Here is a 13,784-nt window from a genome sequence, read left to right on the forward strand (position 1 = left end):
TCAGAAAAACTGATCTTGGTCATCTGGAGATTGATTGTAACAGAGATAGATCTCCAGTTACCATCGCTTTCTACAACTGAGTGAAACATTTGGAGTTGAATGTCTTGTCCATTGCACTGGCAGCATTTTTTTTTATTATGTATTCCAGCATGGAACACCTGTGCAAATTGCAGCATGAATGGCCACAACGGTGGCATTAGACATGAAGCGGTGCCAGAGGTTAACAAAAGAGAGATGTGTGAATTGTTGGTTACCGAAAAACCAAGTCTGCCCCTGACCCTGGATATAATCAACAGCTGCAAATATAAAATGGATGTGTGTATATCTGTTCTATGCCCCTCTGTGGGAGATAAAAAATAAGGCCAAGACCAATGGTGCAAAATCAGACAGAAATATATTTTGTTAAATTCTCCCAAAATTAACTATGTGTTTCAACAATAGGCTTCATCGGGGAAATATGTAATATATAATAACAACACTGAGTATATCTAAGCATAGTTTAAAACATATAAATAAGATAATGTATTCAAAGTTAAAATTCAGGTCATAAAATATGTCAGATACAAAACTTTTTTCTATCCTTGAGAATATATGAAGAAGAGAAACTCCTTGTAAAGAACAGAGATAACACTGTTTTAGCTCAAAATTAAAGAAATCTCTTTTTCTGTGCCTAAATGTATGTTAGAAACTTATTTTGTCTTGCAGTAGTTCTTCATAAAGTGTAAAAGAGCAGTAGCTAATTGTCACTGGAAGAACTTGAGTATATTCTGGTAGCCAGTTGACATAAACTCTCTTATTTTTACATAGAAGCTGATGCAATTCTAAAGACAAATTAAACCCTTTAGGTGTCCGTGTCTGAAGTCTAACAATACATTCTGCTTCTTTTTTCAGTAGCAGCCTTTCATTTTTTACAGGTTAAATTTCTGCACAGCTCAAAAACAAACAAACAAAGTAATTTTGTCCAGGTGACCTGATGCCAGTCACTTGGAGATCAGCTGTAATCCCAGGAGATCACCAGCTACCACCAGCTTGGCAACCTCATCCTTCTGAAGACCCTCCCTTTCCTTAGACCTTGCCCTTCACAGGCTCCACTCCTAAAATATCCAGGAATTTTTCCACCCAGAGTTGGCAACTCTAAAGTTTCATTCTGTGAGCCCAGTTTCTCTCCATTTTCCAGAATCAGGCCCCAACCTCTATATTTGTCCCCCCCCCTTTAAATGCATTATTAATTTAAGGAATTCCATTTCACCCTTCAGCTTCAATAAGGCAGAGAATATGGCTAACAACATCAAAATCAATGTCATCAGCATGTAATACAAAGCATAAAACATTTACGACACATAAAACAACAAACGAAAATTAAAAGAACAGAAACCCATGATGAAAGAGCAGTCTGCCGCATCCTTACTGGGACAATAACAAATGGCAGCAATAAATGGCAATGTAACCCATCTTTCTCATTCACAGACCCTGCTAAACAAAGGGGTTTCGGTCTGTTTCCTAAAGGACTGGAGAAAGGGGCCTGGGTGTATTATACAGTATAGAAAACTCGCAAAAAGACTGCCAAAAGTGACGTCTTATTTAAATTCTTAATGTGGCACCATTTTCACAGCGTGAAACCCATATTAATTTCATTTTTTCATTACAAATGCCGCCCACAGTTCTTTCAGCGTTTTTTTCAGCAAGGCTTCTGAAACTAGTTTTATGCTGACTTTTCTTGTGTGACGGCACTGAGGGCAGTCTTTTTTTATGCATAAATGTTAGCGTGCTTTTGGTCTCTTCCCCTTTCCTACTTTCAGTCCCTCATCTACCAGTGGAAGCTCGAGCACCTTCCGCTGATACTCTGCCTTTGTCAGCGATCACGTGAACATGCCATTTGCCCTGGCAACCAAGTCAACTGTATTGCTATGTAAATTAGAAGAAATTACCCCATGGTATGCATGGCATTTCCTCCTCAGCCTTCCACGAACACTCCGGAGACTACAAAGCTCTACCTCTGATCAGTGACCATGGTGGTGATGGTGGTAGGGGGCTTGTTTATCAGGCTGGCAAAGTGGAGGGGTCTGAAATGCCAGTTCTAGGTTGCAGGAGAATGAGGAAGCAGAGCTGCTTCAGGCTATGGGCATAGGCTTCTCTTTTGGGCTTCATGAGGAAAGCGATGGTATGGAGGGGGCTTTAAGTTTGCATGGGAGCCCGGCGTCTGCTGTGGTCCATTCTGTCCACTCTCTACAAGGAACAGTATATCTCAGAGGGGAAAAGGTGGGAGTTTTGGCATTCAGAAGCCTGTATGTCTCCATGGAAAAGTCTCCATGTCCATGAAATTTCCATAAGGAAATGCCAGCAGCATGTGCCAAAGTGGCGGTCAGGTGACTTTGCAGCACAATGGAGGAAGTTCCCCCTCCCACAGTTTCAGTCAGAGCAGTTTAGAATGCATAATTGCTCAAAAAAACAAAACAAAAACAGCAGCATGGAATCCTAGCACTTGCATAAACGGGAATGTTCTAAAAATGTTTTTTAAAAGGCTATTTAAAAGGGTCAGCGAATTGACTGCAGAGGAAAGTATTGCATGCATAATAGGCCCTGGTGGAAGATAGGAAGCTTCGCTGTCAGCCCCACCTCTTTGTTTCTTCATTTAAACTCTTATTGCAAAAGACAGTGTCCCCAGTCATGTAGAATGTGTATATAATGCGTACAACATAAGTGTTGTGCATAAGCTATCCTGATCACTGTATAGAGCTCATAATCAGAGCTTTATGATATGATGCCAGCTTGGTGTAGTGGTTAAGAACAAGAACCTCTAATCTGGAGAACTGGGTTTGATTCCCCACTCACACCCAGCCAGCTGGGTGACCTTTGGTCAGTTGCAGTTCTATCAAAGCTCTCTCAGCCTCTTCGACCTCACAGTGTCTGTTGTGGGGAGAAGAAGGGAGGGCAATTATTACCTGCTTTGAGATGCCTTCGGGTAGTCAAAAGCAGAGTACAAAAACCGAACTCTTCTTTATATACACTGAAAACCACTTGTTGTGTTTCACTTAACACAGAGAGAGAAGAAAATATTTATGCAATATGAAAACATAACAGGAAGCAAAGAAAAGCCCGTAGATTAGAAAAGTGCAAACCCCCAAAAATGCAAAAAGGGAAATCCTGCATTTCTAATGAACCTCCTCTCACCAACTATCACAAAAAATATACAGCCATGCATCAATTCAGCTTACATCGTTCCTTCAACTAGCAATCACCAAAGCCAAATATTCAACATCCTGTCAATTGCATCTGAATATTTTGCGCATGCCCAACTGCATGAGCTCATACATACTGCTTTGTCTCAGATGACTTCCCCCCATCTACATCTGCCACCACCACTTCCAATTTTTAAAGAGAACATTGTCAGGGAGGGACCGATTCATCTTAAGAGTCTCTGTACACAATACCTGAAATGAGAATTTGGTCTGAGTGTCCTCATGTCCGACCCATGACTCACCTTGAGAAAGGAGGGTAGGGGATTGGCTCCAGGGCAAGGTGCAGTGGCAGGAGGGACCTTAGACTTCTTCCCACACTACATTACTTTTGACAGAAAAAAATGGACACAAGTGGGACTGTTTGTCCTGCTGCTGTTTTTACTTATCTGCTCCTGCTGCTGTGCCGTTCTCCACAGCAGATTTGACTCCCTCCCACCATTGCAAGGTTATTCCCGGATGAGACATGAAATATGAATTGAGTGTGGGGGGGAGACCCATCTCATCATATAAGAAGACCCTTAGATGTTTTTGGATGCCTTATCACAGTGCCATTTGATTCCTGGCTGTTGAGCTGCCCAGATATAAAGCGGTTCCCTCATGTGCATTCTTGCATAACTTTGTGTGAGTCCACATATGTAAATCTTGCAGTCAGCTGGGCATATCTACCAACAGGAGAGAAGTCTCCAACTGCACAGGTGCAAAACTTAGGTAATGTATCCATCACGGGCCACCTGACTGTGCAGGTAACAAAGTTGGTATGAATTTCAATGATTCTGTGTGTGACAAGGGGTCTGACTACCCCCTACCATGCAGCTGCAGAGGTGCTTCGTATGCCATTCAAGCTCAACATCAAACAACAATACTGAGGCAATTCCATCAGCAGACTCACCTTGCAGGTAAATGAAGACATCGATTAAAGTTAATTGGGCAAGTGATGTTGTGCCCAAGACCTCATCATTCCCTTTTTGGACATCATTTGTTTCAAACCCTTTTTCCTAGCTGTGTTATGGCCACATTAGAATTAAAAAAAAACATAAATCCCATTAGAATAGAAATAAATGTTCAGATTTGCTTGCACTGCCAAGATTCAGCCAGATAAATCTCACCGTAATTTCCCCCCCTAAAATAGATAAGGGTTTTTTTGTGCACTAAAGAAGAAAATAAGGTTGTGGAGAAAAGCCAAGCAGGGAAGAGAGTTTTGTGAAAGTGCAATTAGAAGATTGATATACTAGTTCCAACCATTTAAAGTAAAAACGTCTCAAGATAAGGCAGCTGTAATTGGCTCCCCTCCCCCAACCTCCGGATGTCAGTGTGTATAAATCTTTCCTCATTGGCCATCCATTAGATAACAAAAGGTAACTATACTCCCAAATATAACTGTTATGAAATGTAACAATATACTTTTAGAGTGCTACTGGAAAGGGGAGGCTTTGACATCGGAAGCAGTTCTGGACAGACATGAAATGTATGCGGTGATCCGCCAAAGCAAAATGCATGGCTGTCTAACAGAAACAAACCTAACTTTGTTCAAACTCACTTTGTTGAGTTTGACCAAAATGGCCTTTTATAATAAAGAAAAAATTGGTTTTCATTTTATTTTGACATTTGAATAGCGGTGGTATGTTAGGCTATTAAGCTGAGTTATGAGACAAATGTCAGAGATATCATATTTGCTCCCTTAAATGTCCGTAAAGAATAAACTATCACCGGAAAAAACGTATGATAGAAATCGAAAGACATAAAACAGCAAAGAACCAAATACAGGACACCAAATTCTTAAAGGAGCAAATATCTGGGCCTGGCCAATTTGAACAAAAGGAAACATGGTGATTGAGTTTATTTCAAGTATAACCCAGTTCTAATTCAGAAAGTATCTCACATTTTTTACTTCTTTTCAGAACTTGTTGCAAATATGAACATATAAAGCTGCCTCATATTGAATCTGACTATCTGTTCATCAAAGTTAGTACTGTCTACTCAGATTGACAGCGTCTCTCCAGGGTCCAAGGCTGAGGTCTTTCACATCACCTGCTACCTGATCCTTTAAACTAGAGAAGCCAGGGATTGTACCTGGGACCTTCTGCATACCAAGCAGATGCACTTCCCCTCCCTCTTTGCCACAGCCCCTCCCTATTTGCATAGGAATGCTGACCTCCCTAGTGTCAGGGCAGCAGTATTTGGAAAATACAACTAGCCCAAATTCTGGTACTTCATTGATTTCAGGCGGAATGCATACCTAATTATACACTTTGTAGTTGTTGGTTTTTTTTCAGCAGCACACTTTAGAGCCCATTATGACTTCTTTCCACTTGCAAGAAGAAACCCACATTAAGAAGATAATTCCCATGAAGCCCTCGCAACGGAATGCTTTTAAAGTTATTTGGTTACAGAGAGACATGTTCAACTATAAAGGAAAACAAGATAAAAGGCTACAAGATGTAAAAACAAAGCAGCTGAAGTAAAAAGAAGGGGGAGAGAGTGTCTCCAAGTAACTTGCCATTTTCCAATTAACTGCTATAGATAGGGTTAAACGGCTTCCTTCTTCAGTGCTGAATCGCCATAATGTTTACAACAATTTTCAAGAGAATAGAAGGCTATATGCTAGAAGCATTGCCATCTTTGGAGTGCACTAACCCCCCTTGCCTCGCTGTCTCTTCCAGTCAAAAAGGTTTTGCAGGTTTTTGAAGAAAAACCCTGTCAAAACTGTTTGCCAGAAGCCACATTGGGAGATGTGATCATCATAAGGAACTGTGTATTGACTGGATTATTAGGACGACTATATTTGATTGTTCACACTATTTTTTTCCATTTCTCTACCTGGGTATCAATTCCGTCTTTCTTCTTCCAGTGGGTGTTGTGGCATTGGCTGCCAGTAGTGTTCTGGGTCAAGTTCAAGGTTTTGGTTTTGACCTATGAGGCCATTTGCGGTCTGGGCCCAGCATACCTGAGGAACCATCTACCTCCTTATGCCCCATGCAGAGCTCTTTGCTCTGCAACTCTGACTAGGTTGGTGATTTCCAGCCCATGGGAAGTATGCCTGGTCGCAACCAGGGCCAAGGCCTTTTTGGTCCTAGCCCCTACATGGTGGAATGAGCTCCCAGAATAGCTAAAAGCCCTGCTGGAACTATCAACAAGCACATGTTGTGGGTTGTGCAAAGATACTCTTCAGACCCAAGAAGTCTGATATCACTTCCAGGATAGCTCAAGGCCTGAAAAATATTTCAGGGCCACCTCCATGGTCGAAAGGTTGGGAAAACTATCTGCAGGGCCTGTAAGATGGAGCTCTTCCACCAGGCATTGAGGCCAGGATGATGAGTAATATCTGCTGGGTCCCTCCTCTGAACGCCCCCTCCCTGAGGCATGGTCCATCAAGTCCGACAGGAGGGGAGAAGGGTGGGTGGACTACAGCTGGTGGGTATCATGGGCTTGTATTTTAAACTTTGATGTAAACTGTCACGAGCTGGCTAGACCGGGAGTGGCGGTTAACAAATTATAATAATTTAAAAATAGGGCAATTGGTTTTAAACTGCTGGAAGAACAACATGTATTTATTTATTATAAATATGTATTTATTTATTATAAATAAATACATGTTGTTCTTCCAGCAGTCTAAATTACTCTTGCCAGTTTATATTCGGGTGACCTGCAAAGGTATACAGAGTTTCTTAATCCTTCCACAGTCAATAGACTTTCTTCAGATGCCCCAATCGGCCCAAACTCTCTGTTCTACATAACTGCTAAAGGTGCCAAAGTCTTGCTTCCACTACCCCTGATCACCTGCTGATACTGCCAGGAGGATCTAGCATTTGGGGCAATCTCCATCTCTGCCTCAAGGTAGGAGGAATCTGTTTGCCATTATAATAAAAGCCTCCTGATGCTCTTTGCACTTTCCGGTCATGTTGCATTTAGCTGCTACGCCCATCGGCATTTCAAGCAAGGAATAATTGTTGTTATAAAATGCTAGCCTAAGCAAATGGATGAGAGAGTCTGCACCGAGCGTTTAATCTAATGCCAAAGATGACTGCATTGAATGGGATTGCCACACGCTGAAAGGAGTGCCAATCCCAAGGCTTCCATAAAATGATTTTTTTAAAGCAAGAAATCAAGAGCAAAGTTAAAATGTGAACTAAGCCTGTGGCTTATCATTTTGCTGCAGATGTGACTGTGGAAATTGCATTGTAACGCAGGCCAAAACACTATGGCTGAGTTCACTTCATGGCCGTCCAGAAGACAAGGTTTCTCCCTATGCTGCCCCCCTCATTCATTTCTACATTTTGCATTTTATTTACAGCCCAGCTTTCTGGTGAATTGAGGCTCAAGGTGAATTGCTGAGTCCAAAAAGAGAAAAGTCATCATCATCATACAGTACTGGATATCAAATGAACAAGACAACAGGACTAGGAGTACAAACCCAAATGATAACATGAGCCACAATCCAAATATGCAGTATAGTCAGTCAGCAGAAGATATACAAGGATGAATGCAAATGTACAATATGACGGAACTAGGAATGCAAAACTAAAAGGCAATGTGAATATCAAACAGGCCAGCCCACTGCAAGCATCACAGAGGGTGGGATCACACAGGTACAAAGTAATGCAGTACTTGCCCCTACTCCCAGATGAAAGTTTCCTTCTGGACCATCCTGTCCTAGTACAAATCAATTCCATTGCAAGAATACCTTCCTGAACACTTGTGTTCTGTGCATTTTGCACAACGATAATACTGTGGGGGCCTTCCTGGGAGCCAGAGGGAATGCACATCAATGGGCATCTTTAACAATCTTACCAGTTTTCAAGGTGGAACCTTCAAAAGATTCTGCTTAGATGACCAACATTGTCATGGCTGATCAGAGTGAAAGAGGTAGCCTTGCAGGTATTCTCTGCCCCGCCCTGTTCTGCACAGGCCTGTTCTGCTTCTGGCCTTCTCCTCTGATCTGACCGCAGATGCAGTCTGCAGCCTGAGTCCCACCTACCTTTTCTGAGGCATGTGTAGCAGCTGCTGGTGACCTCTGGGAATGGCCTTCTCCTTGCTTCTATCCCCACAGTCTTGTTGGGCTGACTGCCTCAGTGGTGCCTGGGCAAGTCTGTCTCCTGCCAGAATCTCCTCTGAAGAAGGTGAGTGGAGAGGGGGCAGGTGGCCTAGAAATCAAAATATAATAAATAATAAAATGTAGGAGTGGGGCTACCATACCCAGAGAAACAAGCAGCCCGAGGTGAGCCCTGCTGATAAATAGCAAATGGAACAAATTCAGAAAGGGTGGCATAAAAATCTAAAAATTAATAAAAATATGATTGCAATTTATTATATATGAAGAAGAGATGGTTTTTACTTTTCACTGCCTGACAGAGACTCAGTGGCTTATAATCACCTTCCCTTCCACTCCCTACAACAGACACCCTGTGAGGGAGGTGAAGCTGAGAGAACTTCTGACAGGACTGCTCGGTTAGAGCAGCACTATCAGGGCTGTGACAAGCCCAAGGTCACCCAGCTGGCTGCATGTGGGGGACCGGGGAATCAAACCTGGCTTGACATCCATGTTCTGCCTGGGTGTGACATGAATGTTCTGCTGGGTACCAACTAGTAATTGGGCAGTTTGGTGTAGTGGTTAGGAGTGCGGACTTCTAATCTGGCATGCCGGGTTCAATTCTGCACTCCCCCACATGCAGCCAGCTGGGTGACCTCGGACTCGGCACGGCACTGATAAAACTATTCTGACCGAGCAGTGATACCAGAGCTCTCTCAGCCTCACCCACCCCACAGGGTGTTGTGGGAAGAGGAAAGGGAAGGTGACTGTAAGCCGCTTTGAGCCTTGTTCGGGTAGAGAAAAGTGGCATATAAGAACCAACTCTTCTTCTTCTTCTTCTCCTTCTTCTAGTACCAACAACGGTTAACCTCAGCAAGAGTTAACCTCAAGGGAAGACCTATTATAGTAGCAATAGCCTAGAGATAACCTTGGCAAGAACCCACATGGCCAGATCCACCGGGGCCCAACTACCAAGCTAGGTGAGGCTGACAGAACACTTTCCTCTCCCCTATTGCAGCTGCCCTGGCTTGCTCCTCCACTATAACTCCTAGGCCAGGAATTCTCAACCAGGATGACAAGTTACCCTGGGGTGACGAAAGCACACCCCAGGGTGACTCAGCCTATCCTGGAAGTTCAGGTAGCCACTGCAATTATTGTTTCAAACAACCCCTTGATGTATGGATTGGCTGGCGAAAAAAAGCTACTCATGAATCCGGCGTTCCGCCAAAAAGGAGTGGGAGGATATCAGATCTCATTTGTATGATGGCCAAGCACATGCTGTGGGTTGTGTTTTTTGGAATCATTGGCAGCAGAGGAGGCAGACTGGAGCACAATGAAACACTAGCAACAAAGAGATTCACAAACTCAGATACTCTTCAGACCCAAGAAGTCTGATATCACTTCCAGGATAGCTCAAGGCCTGAAAAATATTTCAGGGCTACCTCCATGGTCCAAAGGTTGGAAAAAGCAGTCCTAGGCTCTCCACTGAATCAGAAAATGTCGGCTGGATCTCAGTGAAAGTGGCATGCACAGCGTCCTTCAAGACCTCCGCCTTCCTGACCAGCATCACCTCCATCTTATAAGGATTCAGTTTCAGCTTGCTTACCCTTAGCCAACTAAGAACATAGTTAGCACAGTTTGCTCTGACGTGTTTGTTCCAAAGAAGATGGGGCTTATTTGGCATCCAGTTCACAAAACATATGTCTCAACAAATGCATCCATCTTTCAGGTGCCACAAGAACTTTCTGTGTGGTTTTGTTTTTGAGCCTTACCAGCCTTTCTCAACTTTTTTACCATTGAGAAAACCCTGAAACATTCTTCCGGCTTCAAGCAACCCCAGAAGTAGTGCGATCATGCAGAACAGGGTTGGGGAGCATAGCTGTGTACACAACTACCTGGGGGCTCTCCACTTTCCATCCCCTCCAGGACCATCATTGCCCATTTTTAGAGGTGGGTGGGTCAACATGACCATATATGGTCATATCACCCAATAAATGTTTAACAAATTAAAAAATATATTAAAGTTAATTAACTCCTACCCATTCAGGAATCCCTTCCAAGGCTGTCAGGAAACCCCAAGGTTTCACAAAACCCTGGTTGAGATAGGCTGCTCTATACAGGCTGCTCTATGCACTGGTTTTCATCTAGGCTTTCCTCTAGGATTGAGATGATGACTCTGTGCCTGAGCATCTCCTTGGTACGCTCTCTATGTTGACATTATCTATATCTACACAACTCCCCCCTCCCCAATATATATTACACTCAGATATGCCTGAGTGTCTTCAGGATTAACGAGACAAAATATAATTAAACATAAACCAATACAGCAACCAGCATGCTTAAGCTTGTTTAAATTAATAGACTTCAGCTCAGTGGTTCATAGTGCGTTGAGTTATGTCGCCAAGGTGCAATCACTACTCTGCCTAATCTGTCATATAAACTGAATCCCCAGTTCTCTTTTATTTATCCGTTGTGCAAATCAGATCCTGGATCCAATGGAACTTCCTGAGCATGGAACAACTAAACTGAGAAAAGTAGTATGAGAGCCATCATAACTCTTTCCTGGGCAGTTGCTGGAACATATTTTTCAATGATGATCTGACCGGTGTAAATGTTGTGCCTCATTGTGATCCATGTTCAGAATCCGATGTCTGCCACAGATGCTGCTGACATCTCTTTTCCCCGCCCCCTGCTTTCATTTAAAACACTCTCCAACGTTTTAGCTTTTATGCTGAAGACAAAGTTTGAGTTTCCTTTATGCAGAACTCAGCATTTCGGGGACAGAATATGTAGAGACCTAGTTATGCTCAACAGGGGCTAGCTTGGTTTTTATTTATTTTGTAAAACAGTTATAGCCCAAGTACGGTATCCATAAGTTAGTAAATGTCTCTGAGCTTTAATTTTATTCCATCTGTCTTTATTGGCCGTATAAAGGGAAATGTTTTGTGCTAAGATTTCTGCTGGTAACATCACTTTGATGCCTGCGTAGCATTGTGTTTTACAATTCACTGCCTTGATGGTTGGTACTCCCCATCATATGGACTCCCTCTGATGAAGCAGCAAATCTTGAGACTTATGTTATTGAGCAGACAAGGAGATCAGATAGAGTGTGCTTTGTATTCAGCATATTGAAATAATTCTAATTAATTTTAGTGGGCCTTGGGATAACCTTTTGATTGCCTACAATCGGGACCCTTATCAAAGGTCTGTGTAATTGCATTGCAATTTGTGTTGCACAGTCTTTGCTTGCACTGCAGTTACCCAAAATATCTTTGATAATGATTCCCAGTTGAACATATTACAACCAGCACGCAAATTCTTCTAGGCAAGCCACCACATCCAAGATTCTATGCTACAGAAACATTATTTGGGGGTACAAGAAGCTTGTCCGTAGAAAGATGCCGAGCAATTTGCTAAGCTGCCGTTTCTCCTGTGAGATAAACCTGACGGTATACCACTGAAAAGTATCCCATTCATTGTGACTCCCCCACAAGACCAGGTACAGCAGCCAAGTTCAGAAATGTGAGTGGTGAAGATCCACATAGTCATCTATGGTTCCAGCATCAGCATTTGTGCTGCATCAAAGGCAACGTCAACAGAAGTCAGAATTTCCTTTGAAGGATGAGTCTATTTATATTCTCCTCAACCCAATATACTAAGCAGATATGCACAAATGACCTTATGCAGGGGCAGCCAAAATTTATTTCCAAGTTCTGCTCCAGAACATCTGTTCCAGTCTTCCAGATGTGCTCCCTTCTAGCACCCAGAACACAGGTGCCATCATCAAATACTATGGTGTACTATGCTTAACAAAGCAGACTCCTCTAGTTCCCTTCCTTTTTGTCTTTAAATTGCCTTTCTTGTCCCAACTCAATTTCTGCAGGAAGATAACTCTGAAAAAGTGGTGCTGTCTGATCTTTGTGAACAGGTTTGTCCTAAGAAGAATGGAACCAGGACCTACAACAAAAGAACATTCATGCTCTTTTATGATGGTGGATATGTTAGGAATTGATTCTCTCATGGCTCTGTTCAAATACCCACAGCTGTGTGGAAACTGGGGTGCTACCTTTGGATCCTCCATACCTGTCAGTCTCCACCTTTTGTGATCTATCTACCAGTTTATCAATGCCTTCATCATAACGCAAGAGCCTCTCTTTTGGAAACTGTACATCGACATACAATAATAAACCACATAGTAATCTGAAGCCAATAGAAATTCCTTCATTTGCATCCCATTCCCATTGACATCGCTTGGTTATTGTACCTAAAAGAGCAATTTCCTCACACTAAAGCATCATCTTATGCCTGGCCACTGTACATACTATTCATCTTTACTAGGGAGGAAACATTTGTACACTGGGCTTTGTTCTAGAGAACAAAAGACCATTGTGATTTCAGAATCATTATAGAGGGGTTTTGAGGTCTGGCCACTTGCAGAATTCCATGGATAACAACCATGTGCCGCAAGATGCACTACACAGCTACTTTTGCGCACAGACTGTTTACCACAGAATGTCATAGAATCAGGCTGCGGATAAGATGCAGCCTGGAGTAAATCTTTTCGAGCACATTTTAAGACACAATTCAACAAGTTGTTGAGCAAGAGAGTTAGCAAATCCAATCTAGTTCTGGAATAATAAAATGTCTCCGTGATATCAAAAGAGGAAGCTAAAGAAAAAATAGGAGGCGAGTGGGGAATGAAATAAAGAATTGAGCAACAGGAAGCACATAAATGTTTGCTGCTACAATAAGAGAGAGAGAGAGGAGAAATATGCAGAAAATTTTAAGAAAATGAAACCAGAGGAAGGAGGGGGGGATATAAAATAAGCATTCAACATTTAAATTTAAGTAGAAAGGGTCAGAATTTTTTTAAAAGCCTGACGTATAAACAGTATTTCTGATTAGCCAAAGATAGGACAAAGTGTCTCCAGAAGAGATAACAAAGGATCGGGAAACAGCAAGAATGAATAGGGGCATCCCATTCTACCTGACCTAGATAGGAGAAAGTGAAAATAAAAAATGAATGAGTGAAAAAAATGGGAGAGGAGATTAAAAGAGAAGGCTGTTCATTTTGTTTGATGTTATCACTGCGGAGCCCTAGCTGCTCTTGTGTTGACAGAAAAAACATTGCTTTCTCAGGGTATTCTCTGGCTTCCAGCTCCAAAGCACACCATTCATATAAAAAGACCTGGCAGCAGGAAACGATAAAGAAGCCCAAGTGGTAGATTTGGAAAGGAGAAGAGGGAGGAAGAGAGAAATTCTCACATGTAAAGTAATGGGAGAAAAATTGAAAGACAAAAAGAAAAATGGAAGTCCCCAAGGAAGCAGACCCTGTCAAGCTAAGCATACTTGCTGCATCGTGCGCTTTTCATGCAGGACTTCCAGAGGTTGACTGGTGGCAACGTTAGATGAAAATTAGTGAAGACAAGCCAGGGACTTGTAAGGAAGTGGGAGGAGCAAAATTTGGAAATCACCACTCACTGCCAATTGACTCTCAGCTGTTCTCAAGGGTCCATCCC

At 42.5% G+C, this 13,784-nt stretch overlaps 1 protein-coding gene across 1 annotated transcript in view; it reads right to left on the bottom strand.

The window, feature by feature from the left end:
* Nucleotides 1-8,375, bottom strand: part of GALNT13 (polypeptide N-acetylgalactosaminyltransferase 13) — a 313,273-nt gene extending 304,898 nt beyond the window's left edge. The window contains exon 1 of the mRNA XM_077320013.1: nucleotides 8,215-8,375. The gene's annotated coding sequence lies outside the window, so the exon portion shown is untranslated. The remainder of the gene's footprint in view (nucleotides 1-8,214) is intronic.
* Between the last annotated feature and the right edge of the window lie 5,409 nt (nucleotides 8,376-13,784).

Source organism: Paroedura picta, chromosome 2 (assembly GCF_049243985.1).
Source record: "Paroedura picta isolate Pp20150507F chromosome 2, Ppicta_v3.0, whole genome shotgun sequence".
NCBI classification, from domain to species: domain Eukaryota; kingdom Metazoa; phylum Chordata; class Lepidosauria; order Squamata; family Gekkonidae; genus Paroedura; species Paroedura picta.